General features: G+C 46.5%; 1 protein-coding gene across 1 annotated transcript in view; it reads right to left on the bottom strand.

Annotated features, from left to right (window-relative positions):
• Nucleotides 1-12,303, bottom strand: part of AMN (amnion associated transmembrane protein) — an 80,842-nt gene that overhangs the window by 30,042 nt on the left and 38,497 nt on the right. The gene's annotated exons all lie outside the window — the stretch shown is intronic.

The raw sequence follows: 12,303 nt of genomic DNA, 5'->3' as shown, positions 1-12,303 counted from the left end.
AAATCATGCACATAAATCTCCACTTACAAAGTTACACCTGCTTGGGAGCTAAGTGTAGTTTTGTTTGTGTGATGTTAGCGTGTATACTAGGCACAGCTGCAGATTTTCAAAGCGGATTTATGTGCATAGACTTTATCCTTATGTGGGCTGTTTCAAAATTTTCCTCCCTTTGTGTTGTACTAAGTGAATGCTAAAAGAGAATTAGCATGTTTTTTGGTCACTAACGGGCCAATCCTGTAAAGTGCGGCTGCATTTACCCTGCTCCTAAGCCGCTTTTAACTCACGTTCCGGCCGCGTTAGCCCTTCCTGCGATCCCGAATCCCCTTTAACCTACTCCTACCGCGTCCTAAATTCCCCGGGTAACCCCTTCCGCCCGCGGCATGTATATTGCATGCAAACGAGCGAATTAGCGCGATATTGCATGCAAACGAGCGAATTAGCTATTCCCCTAGCATCCCGTAACCCGCGCCCCGACTAACGCTACCTTTCCCTGCCGCTTTGTCGCGCGTTTAACCTGCAAACTTACCGCCTACCCTGACCCAGGCGGTAGAGGCAGGGGTCAGGGTAGGTGGCAAGCTTTCCCCCAGCCCCCGCTCACCTGCCCCGGCCGCGATCATGGGTGCCGGTCTCCGTGGCAGCCCCAGTCCTCTCCCCTGCTCCCGAAGCCAAAAAAAAAGCTTTTTTTTTTTTTTGGCTTCGGGAGGAGGGGAGAGGACTGGGGCTGCCACGGAGACCGCTTTCCCCCGTGCAAGTAAGTTGTTTCGCCGCTTGTCTCTTCTCCCCCCTCCCGGAGCAGGGCGCGAAAAGCCGCCTTGCTCCGGGAGGAGGGGGGACACTGACAGCGGCGAAGCTTTCCCCCAGCCCGGACACCGGCGAAGCCAGAAGATAGCGGCGGAGAAGAACGGCGAAACGACTGTCAGTGTCCCCCCTCCTCTCGGAGCAGGGCGCGAAAAGCCACCTTGCTCCGGGAGGAGGGGGGACACTGACAGCGGCAAAACTTTCCCCCAGCCCGGACACCGGCAAAAAACTTACTTTTTTGTAGCCACGAGCACGAACACGATCTGGCCTGCCTTAGCTCCTCCCGACAAGATGGCCGCCTGCACGGGGAAAGCGTGCAATTGGCCGCTGAAGACGTGACGTCACGACATCACGTCTTGAGCGGCCAATTGTACTCTTTCCCCGTGCAGGCGGCCATCTTGTCGGGAGGAGCTATCGGAGCCAGATCTTCGCGTTCCTGCTCGTGGCTCATGGCTGCAAAATTGTAAGTTTTGCCGGTGTCCGGGCTGGGGGAAAGTTTTGCTGCTGTCAGTGTCCCCCCTCCTCCCGGAGCAAGGCGGCTTTTCGCGCCCTGCTCCGAGAGGAGGGGGGACACTGACAGTCGTTTCGCCGCCGCTGTCTTCTGGCTTCGCCGGTGTCCGGGCTGGGGGAAAGCTTCGTCGCTGTCAGTGTCCCCCTTCCTCCCGGAGCAAGGCAGCTTTTCGCGCCCTGCTCCGAGAGGAGGGGGGACACTGAAAAGTCCTTTCGCCGTTGCTTCTGCGCTGTCGCCGCCGTTGCTTCCTGGTATCTGTCATTTCAAATGACATTTGAAATGACAGATACCAGCGTGGCGTGAAGCCTTAGGCCCGCGCACCCAGGATCCTGTATAGGCGCTCTATCCAGTATCCTGGGTTGCGCGGGACTAAGGCTTTTCGGACGCGGCTTACATTTACATATAATTAGGCTTCAGGATCGCGCGGTAGGTGAGCTGCTCTGTGCGGGCGGTAACCGCGGGTGCCGTAGGCACTAACGCAGCTCTTCCTACCGCACGATACAGGATTGGCCCGTATGTAATTCTGTATCCTTTACTAACCCAAAAGTCGGGCAATTATAATTTTCTTTATAAAATTAAAAATAAATCTATGATATTAAACTTCATTCCCAGGAAAAGTAACAGTCACATGCTAATACCTCCTCAGAAAAGCAGACAGGGTGTCACGAGGGCCGGGGTCTGGAAGCAACCTCTCAGGAGCAGGGCAGGACCACAGGGCAGGAACTGGGTTTATCTTCTGTCTTCCCACAAGTTGAGCTCTTGGGCTCTGGGGGCCAGTAGGTCTTAACTGGACAGGCTGGATAGGCTGGTCAAGGCAGGGCAGACACAGGCTGGATGTTGAGGCAGAGACAGACTGGAAGCAAAGGTCTGGGTATAGGTAGGTACAGGCAAGGAGCCAAGGCCTGGAGACTGGAGCAGACAAGGAAGTGAGGACTGGATACCTGGTCAGGCAGAGGACTGGATACTGGAACCAGCAATGACAAAGAGCAGGGACTGGGCTGGATACAAACAAAGGCTTGGACAAAGCAAAAGCAGGGAAAGGATACTGGGGACTGTACTGGGCAGGACACAGCAAGACCAGAAAAGGACAGGACTAGACAATAGGGATGTGAATCGTGTCCTCGATCGTCTTAACGATCGATTTCGGCTGGGAGGGGGAGGGAATCGTATTGTTGCCGTTTGGGGGGGTAAAATATCGTGAAAAATCGTGAAAAATCGTTAAAAAATCGAAAAATCGAAAAACCGGCACATTAAAACCCCCTAAAACCCACCCCCGACCCTTTAAATTAAATCCCCCACCCCCAAATAACTTAAATAACCTGCGGGTCCAGCGGCGGTCCGGAACGGCAGCGGTCCGGAACGGGCTCCTGCTTCTGCATCTTGTCGTCTTCGGCCGGCGCCATTTTCCAAAATGGCGCCGAAAAATGGCGGCGGCCATAGACGAAAAAGATTGGACAGCAGGAGGTCCTTCCGGACCCCCGCTGGACTTTTGGCAAGTCTCGTGGGGGTCAGGAGGCCCCCCACAAGCTGGCCAAAAGTTCCTGGAGGTCCAGCGGGGGTCAGGGAGCGATTTCCCGCCGCGAATCGTTTTCGTACGGAAAATGGCGCCGGCAGGAGATCGACTGCAGGAGGTCGTTCAGCGAGGCGCCGGAACCCTCGCTGAACGACCTCCTGCAGTCGATCTCCTGCCGGCGCCATTTTCCGTACGAAAACGATTCGCGGCGGGAAATCGCTCCCTGACCCCCGCTGGACCTCCAGGAACTTTTGGCCAGCTTGTGGGGGGCCTCCTGACCCCCACGAGACTTGCCAAAAGTCCAGCGAGGGTCCGGAAGGACCTCCTGCCGTCCAATCTTTTTCGTCTATGGCCGCCGCCATTTTTCGGCGCCATTTTGGAAAATGGCGCCGGCCGAAGACGACAAGATGCAGGAGCAGGAGCCCGTTCCGGACCGCTGCCGTTCCGGACCGCCGCTGGACCCGCAGGTTATTTAAGTTATTTGGGGGGGGTTCGGGAGGGTGGGGGATTTAATTTAAAGGGTCGGGGGTGGGTTTTAGGGGGTTTTAGTGTGCCGGCTCACGATTCTAACGATTTATAACGATAAATCGTTAGAATCTGTATTGTATTGTGTTCCATAACGGTTTAAGACGATATTAAAATTATCGGACGATAATTTTAATCGTCCTAAAACGATTCACATCCCTACTAGACAAAGCAGACAAGGGAAGGAACAGACAAGGACAATGTAGAATAGAGAACACCGAGGTCCAAAGACACTAACACAGAAGGCCCATAGGCCGCTAAGAATATGGTCCAGAGGCCACTAAGCAATGAGCAGCCTGAGTAGGCCATAGAGCATGGTCTAGGGTTTTAGTAAGCCTGGAGGCCACAAGACAAGGTAAGGTCTAGATAGGCCACAGAGCAGGGTACAAGGTAACAGAAGACCCAGAGGCCACAAGGTAAGGCAAGGCCTAGATAGGCCGCAAGGCAAGGAGCAAGGAACAAGAAAGCCTGGAGGACACAAGGCATAGGGCAAAATAAGAGTGGCCAGGTCAGAGAACCAAGAGTGACTCCATTGAAAGGCATCTTGGTTCTGGCAAGGCAGGATTAGATGGGGCTGGAGCTTTGGTTTGGTGCAGGCAGGCAGGAGGAGCTTGGCAAGAGTGGAGATGAAGCTTGCTAAGGACCCCTGGTGGAGAGGAGACTGCACCATAGGATGAGTCAGATGGCCAGTGAGGAGATGGCTCTGTTAGCTTGGGACAGAACTCACTGGAGGCCTCTGCTGGTGGGGAGGTGTCACAGCCAGGGGCAGATTGGCCTATTAGGGCTTCGGGCTTGCCCCAGTGGGCCGATCTAGCCAATCATGTGGATTGGTGTTGGTCACGGCGGCCCCATGCTCGCAGAGCTGCTGCAACCAATACCAACTCTGCAATAGTTCTTCTCAGGCAGCTGGAGCTTCCCCCTAGGCTCTCCATGGACTGCCTTCTAATGCTTACTGTGGCAGCAACAGCAGCATGGGCTGGCTTCCTGCTCTCCTTCCCCTTCTCCAACCATCACCATAGCAACATGGGATGACTGCCCGCTCTCCTCCCTAACCAGTATCGTGGTAGCAAGGACCTGGGCCTGTTCTCCTCAGGCGCTCCTTCCCCAAAGCACTGCGGTGGCGGGAAGCTCTTTTACAACTGCTTCTCACTTCTCTGCCTGTCAATTCCTATGCCAGTGGAAGGCAGCCAGCAGATTTCCCGCGACCGCAGCCTTCTGTCTGTCCTTCCTAATGCTCAGCCATGGCAAAAAAATAGCTCCTTACCCCACCCCCAGCCATCTGGGCCTTTCAGCCCTCCTCTTCTCACACTATGGAGCACCACCAGGATTATCAACAGCAGCCCTGCCTACATCCTTCCTGATCAGTGTAAGTAAAAGCGTTTTTTTTTTTTAATATATTCAATGGCCAAGGGGGTAAAAAATGAGAGAGAATGCTAGTAAGTTAGTTAATGGGCTTGCATGTGTGTGTGAATCTGAGAGAGCATGTGAGCGAGCATGCTTGTCTGTACATGAGAGAGAGCATGTGAGCGAGTATGTTATGTGTGGAAGTGTGGGAGAGTATGTATGTGACAGAATGTTTATATGTGGGGGCCAGCATGGGGGAGAGCATGTGTGTGTGTGAATGAGTATGGCTGAGTTTTTAATTAATGGATGTTCTTATTCATCTGTTTTGAAATATTTATTCTTGTTATTAGTATGAGTTTATTATTGATTTATATTTCTTGATTTTATTTTTTGATGTTTCATGAGGAATCGTGTTTCTGTATTTCCATTGTTGTGCTGCATACAGATTGTGGCTTGTTGCGGTTTCCAGTTCAGTTTTTGTCTGCACAGTTGCTATATATACTTTATGGTCTTGTTATTCTGTATTTGGTGAGGGTCTTTCAGCGTTCTGCATATGTGTCGAAGTGAGGTATTCTGCTAGCTTATAGTTGTTGTGTAGGGATATATAACAGCTTGGCTTGTTCTATTTTCCTAATAGGATGTGTATGGGTATTTTAGGGCCTGGTGTAAAATTTTCAGTGTTGGCTTTACATAGGTAAGGGTTATCACTGTTTAAGTGCTGGTAGTTAGTGCAGTTTTGTTTTGGGAAGTTTACTATATTATAATTGGAGTTAAGTTTACTCATTGCTTTCTGAAGGTCAAGCCCACACCTAACACTCATAATTCGCCTAATGCGATAGGGGTTACAAATGTCCTTTTTAGGATTTTTTGCAGGATTTTCTGGTTGGCATCACAGCAGTGCATATAAATATAATATACAAGATATTTTTACCTCAGAAAACTGTGATTGTCCTTTTCCATGTAAAATATGTTATAAATTCATAATTTTTAATTGTGTGTATGAGAGAGAACAGAGGGGGTTGGGACAGTGCAAGTCTATAAGGTTCGCTTAGGGCACCTAATGCCCTTGCACCAGCCCTGATTGCACCGTCTCCATGTGAGAATGCAGATTTCCATCTGAGGCTGTGCTACTTTGGGCTCAGTGGCTCTCCCAGTCTCGACCAAGGATCAAGACTGGGAGAGCCTTGGTCTTCTTGATCACTTCTATTCCCCTCTCTGTTGGAATAGGTAGGCAGAAAGGAGCCCGGGGAACCATAAAAGCAGAAGACTCTGTTGTGGGAATGCCCTGGTGGTGGTGGGGCACTGAGAAGAGGAGGCAAGCTACAAGAGAGTGTCTGTGCGGTGTTGGGGAGATTTCTATCTAAGGTGGCTGGGCTGAGCTCTGAGAGAGGGCAGCTGGCTGTGAAACCATTGATTCTCCTGGAGAGTGGGGATGCCCAGAAGGGTGGGAATGGAAAAGGGAGGAACTGCTGCAGGTTGGGGAAGGGCTGGCAGCAAGCAAAAACTTTACTCGACAGTGCTGGAGCGGGGTTACTCTCTGAGCACATGAGCAGCAGCACAACAGTGGAATGTGCATGTCTGAGATAAGAGTGGGTGTGTCTGTCAGAGAAATCACACACACACACACACACACACAAATTATTTCTGTGAGTGTGTATGACACAGTGTATGTGTGAGGATATCTGACATGCACACACACTCTCTCTCTCTCTCTCTCTCTCTGACACAAAGTCATACACTGAGAGCAAGAATGTGTGTGTCTGTGTGTCTTTAGGTCAGAAGACACTCTCACACACACTTTCAGATCCAGACAAAGTAAGTGTTTGGGTCGGCGAAGACTATAGGGGTGAGTGTCTTACACTGACTGGCAGTGTGGTTGTCTCATTAGCTAGCAACTAGTCCAAGAACTGATTGATTGGCAAGACACTTTAACACCAGACCAGGAATCCAGGATATTATATGAGAGATGTAACCAAACTTTGTGGGTGGGAAGGGGGTCAACCAATTGCATGGGTGGAACGGTGTCTGCATCTCTGCTTACCCACCCCTGATCTAGGGTGTGCTGTACTGCTTAGGTATTTAGGAGAAATGTGATATTTATGCTGGAAATTTTTTGACCCAATTTTGCCAGGCTCTAGGTCACATGATGTAACTCTCAAAGGTCAGTTTGGCTTGCTTTAGGGAGCTGTCAAGGCATGCGCTGCAGGGAAAGTGCACGAGATAGAAAGATAACTTGTGGGCTGGTTTTGAAAAAAATCCCCCGGGCTGATGTTTTCCTGCAATCCACCCCTGGTCACAGCTGGCTGGATCAGGGCACAGTGAGGCTGCATGACCAGTGAAACCATGACACGGTGAAATCTTCAAATAAGCATCAGTTTTCTCTACTACATTTTTTATATTGTTAAAATGCCCGAGGCACACTACCCTTTACAGCAATATAGGCATCCTACTCAAAAGTTGATAAATTCTGTACTTTCTGTGTAGTGCAGCATAAAACTCTTTCAATGAGCTGTAAGTATTAGTATTTGAGTAAAAAAGAATCAACATCTCCAACTGTGGAAAAAGGAGCCCGCACAAACTGAAGCTACAAAATTCAGGTGAGAGATCACAATAAATTCTCAAGTAGTCCTTTATCTCATTGTATTAAATTGCTATTACTATTGAAGTGATGACAACAGCCCCCCGACACTTAAGAACATAAGAAATTGCCATTCTGGGTCAGACCAAGGGTCTGTCAAGCCCAGCATCCTGTTTCCAACAGTGGCCAATCCAGGCCACAAGAACCTGGAAAGTACCCAAACACCAAGAAGATCCCATGCTATTGATGCAATTAATAGCAGTGGCTATTAGCTAAGTAAACTTGATTAATAACAGTTAATGGACTTCTTCTCCAAGAACTTACCCAAAGCTTTTTTAAACCCAGCTTACACTAACTGCACTAACCATATCCTCTGGCAACAAATTCCAGAGCTTAATTGTGCATTGAGTAAAAAAGAATTTTCTCTGATTAGTCTTAAATGTGCTACTTGCTAACTTCATGGAATGCCCCCTAGTCCTTCTATTATTCGAAAGTGTAAATAACTGATTCACATCTACTCATTCAAGACCTCTCATTATTTTAAAGACCTCTATCATATCCCCCTCAGCCGTTTTGTCTCCAAGCTGAACAGCACTAACCTCTTCAGCCTTTCCTCATAGGGAAGCTGTTCCATCCCCTTTATCATTTTGGTCGCCCTTCCCTGAATCTTCTCCATTGCAATTATATCTTTTTTGAGATGCGGCGACCAGAATTGTACACAGTATTCAAGGTGCGGTCTCACCATGGAGCAATACAGAGGCATTATGACATTTTCCGTTTTGTTAACCATTCCCTTCCTAATAATTCCTAACATTCTGTTTGCTTTTTTGATTGCTACAGCACACTGAGCCGACAATTTCAAAGTATTATCCACTATGATGCCTAGATCTTTTTCCTGGGTGGTAGCTCCTAATATGAAACCTAACATCGTGTAACTACAGCAAGGGTTATTTTTCCCTATATGTAACATCTTGCACTTGTCCACATTAAATTTCATGCCCAACCTTCCAGTCTCGCAAGGTCCTCCTGCAATGTATTGCAATCCGCTGGTGATTTAACTACTCTGAATAATTTTGTATCATCTGCAAATTTGATAACCTCACTCATCATATTCCTTTCCAGATCATTCATAAATATATTGAAAAGCTCCAGTCCAAGTACAGATCTCTGAGGCACTCCACTGTTTACCCTTTTCCACTGAGAAAATTGACCATTTAATCCTACTCTCTGTTTCCTGTCTTTTAACCAGTTTGTAATCCACTAAAGGACATCACCCCCTAACCCATGATTTTTTAGTTTTCTTAGAAGCCTCTCATGAGAGACTTTGTCAAACGCCTTCTGAAAATCCAAATACACTACATCTACTGGTTCACCTTTATTCACATGCTTATTAACCCCTTCAAAAAAATGAAGCAGATTTGTGAGGCAAGACTTCCCTTGGGTAAATCCATGTTGACTGTGTTCCATTAAATCATGTCTTTCTATATGCTCTGTGATTTTGATCTTTAGAATAGTTTCCACTATTTTTCCCAGCACTGAAGTCAGGCTCACTGGTCTATAGTTTCCTGGATCGCCTCTGGAGCACTTTTTAAATATTGGGGTTACATTGGCCACCCTCCAATCTTCAGGTACAATCAATGATTTTAATGATAGGTTACAAATTTTAAGTAGTAAATCTGAAATTTCATTTTTTAGTTCCTTCATAACCCTAGGATGCATACCATCCGATCCAGGTGATTTGCTACTCTTTAGTTTGTCAGTCTGGCTTACTACATCTTCCAGATTCACAGTGATTTGGTTCAGTTCATCTGAATCATCACCCTTGAAAACCATCTCCAGAACTGGTATCTCCCCAACATCCTCATTAGTAAACACAGGAGCAAAGAATTCATTTAGTCTTTCTGCAATGGCCTTATCTTCCCTAACAGCCCCTTTAACCCCTCGGTCATCTAACAGTCCAACCAACTCCCTCACAGATTTCTTGATTCAGATATATTTTTTAAAGTTTTATTATGAGTTTTTGCCTCTATGGCCAACTTCATTTCAAATTCTCTCTTCGCCTGTCTTATCAGTGTTTCGCTGTCAGGCTGCACCGGGAGAGACAAACTCTACCATAAAACAAAATAAACATCTATAAGGCACCTGATAAATATCTAAAAGATAACAGAAAACATACATAATCTGTTTGATAATTGCTTGTTGTATACCATTTGATTCCTTCACACCGTTTGTTTGGGGCATTTAACTTGGGTCTTTGATGGGCTTTATAGTATGAGTAATTAAGTCAGCAAGGGGAGCATTTTCTGCCATTTTAAGATTGTTTTCTGTGAGTTTTTGCCTCTTTTGTAAGATAGGAAAGTATGTTTTCTGTTATGTTTTAGGTATGGTGATATTTATCACATCTCTTTATAGATGTTTATTTTGTTTTATTGTGGAGTTATTTTTTAAAATTAAGAATATTTTATTGATATTCTATATAAGTACAATAATTCCACGACATAAAATAGAACAAGTCTATGTAAAAGGAAAAAATACTATAATTAGACTGGTAAAAAAGATCTATTATGCAGCTTAAGGAGGTGTAACCTAGATTGAATTAGGAATAAGACAGATAAGTATTAAATATATTTCAAGCCCCAAATAGGCCATTTCTATACACACATACACACACACACATAGAAAGAGAGAGAGAATCCCTAGACATATTTAGAAATTAACTCCACTCTGCAACATCAGCTATTGTCACTATCATGCATGTGTGTAAATATTAAAATCACTTTCAACCTAAAAAGTTCCCAATCTTTTGGAACTTCATAATAGAAATCCATAACATAGAATGTCATGATCTCCATAGTTTATACTTCCCATAACAAATGCAACCAGGAAGCCATTGAGGGAGCTGTAGATGATCTCCAGTAGCAGGTTATCCTATGCCTTGCAGCTACCAATATATGGATGACTAGTTTAATCCCGCCTCTTGGGGACGATAACATTCCCTCAAATGGTAGGCCAAGACAGATATAGTAGGAAATCCTGGAAATATGGTAGATCCAAGAGATAATTGCAGATCAGTAAATCTGGATAACCAGTGTAGGGATGTGAATCGGGCTTCGGACGATTGAAAATATCGTCGATATTTTCAAAATCGTCAGAAATCGGGGGCTCTCCCAAAATGATAGGAAAACCCCATGATATTGTTCGTAGGGGTTCTCTTATCGTTTTGGGATAGGGCGGGAAAAACGGCACACAAAAATAACCACTAAATCCACCCTGACCCTTTAAAACGAATCCCTTAGCTTCCCCCACCCTCCCGACCCCCTCAAAAACATTTTACAGGTACCTGGTGGTCCAGTGGGGGTCCCGGGAGCAATTTCCCGCTCCCGGGCCGTCGGCTGCCACTAATCAAAATGGCGCCGATGGCCCTTTGCCCTTACCATGTGACAAGGTATCCATGCCATTAGCCAGCCCCTGTCACATGGTAGGAGCACTGGATGGCCCGCGCCATTTTTCAAGATGGCGCCGGCCATCCAGTGCTCCCTCCATGTGACAGGGGCCGGCCAATGGCATGGATACCCTGTCACATGGTAAGGGCAAAGGCCATCGGCGCCATTTTGATTAGTGGCAGCCAACGGCCTGAGAGCGGGAGATCGCTCCAGGGTCCCCCACTGGACTACCAGGTACCTGTAAAATGTTTTTGGGGGGGTTGGGAGGGTGGGGGAAGCTAAGGGATTAGTTTTAAAGGGTCGGGTGGGTTTTTTTTTGTTTATCGGCTCAGGCGCAGCCGATAAACAAAACCGCGATCGGGCCGGACGAAAAAAAACCCACGATGTGAATCCGAACCCGGAATCCGAACCAATTCCGGTTCCGATTCACATCTCTAATAACCAGGCATGTCCACCAAATGTGAAAACAATGAACCTTTTTCTCCACAATCCCACTAACATCATTTAGATAATCGATCAGGTATGTAGTAGCATAACAATTTGTAATCATTTTCTTGGGAGGTTACACAAAAGGAATTAATTTCCTATACTTATTCTCGGAAAAAGTTTAGACCAATCATTATCAGGCACGTCATGGCCAATGTCTTTTGCCCATAAGCACTTAACACTCTTCAGAGGGTCCCCCATTCCTTCTATTAGCAATTAATATATTTTAGAAATTAGACCTTTGCTAGAAAAAGTATCTGCAGTCAGGCTTTCAAAGGCTGTTACATTTCTACACCCCCCCCCCCCCCCCCCCCCAGATTCCTACATGGGGCTTTAATAAACAACCCTTTCAGTTACAAGCACTAAAATATTGGAGTATTTGCAGTCTTGTAGGTTATATTAAAATCTCTAAGAGACATTAATTTTCCCTTATCAAATAGTTGCCCCATAGCACAAATCCCATGATCATTCCAAAAAGAGAAGTTACCCCTTGTAAAGTGTGCTGGTAGGTCAGGGTTACCCCACAGAGGGGCAGTGGGGAAAGAATAGAGTTGATAGCTGTTCTATGTAACACGTTTTTCCAAGTGTGTAGTATCGGAGCTATAAAGGGATGTTCAGGGTTCTGGACAGATAGAGGAAAGTGTTCAGGGACCTCCCCATTCACCCTAATCTGAGCCCTGAGGAAACTGGTACCAAATCCTAACTTCTCTAGTACATAGAATAAAAGAGCCCACTCCATGCAATCAGCATCTAACGCCAGTAAGAGTGTCTCCGATGGTATTTTATCCACTAGATTCAATGGGTTAATAGTTCTTCTTACATTCTCTGAGGCTTGCCCTCCCTTCACAAAGTCTCTCTGGTCTCTGTGGGCAGAATGTCATTGAGACTATTAGCTAGTGCTTTTGCTAAGATTTTTTAACATTATTGTTTTGCAAAGATATTGAGCAATCTGAAGAGCATTTCCCTGGGTCTTTGCCCTCTTTTGGAATTACGGTGACGCTGGCTAGCTTCAACGTACTTGATAACAGTGCCCCCGATAAGACTTCATTCAAAACATCAGGTAAGCTGTGGGAACAAAACATGTCAATAAATTCAGTGGTAAATT

The sequence above is a fragment of the Rhinatrema bivittatum genome, chromosome 4 (assembly GCF_901001135.1).
Source record: "Rhinatrema bivittatum chromosome 4, aRhiBiv1.1, whole genome shotgun sequence".
Classification (NCBI taxonomy): Eukaryota; Metazoa; Chordata; class Amphibia; order Gymnophiona; family Rhinatrematidae; genus Rhinatrema; species Rhinatrema bivittatum.
The sequence above is the reverse complement of the archived record's forward strand: the minus strand, read 5'-3'. Positions and strand labels throughout refer to the sequence as shown.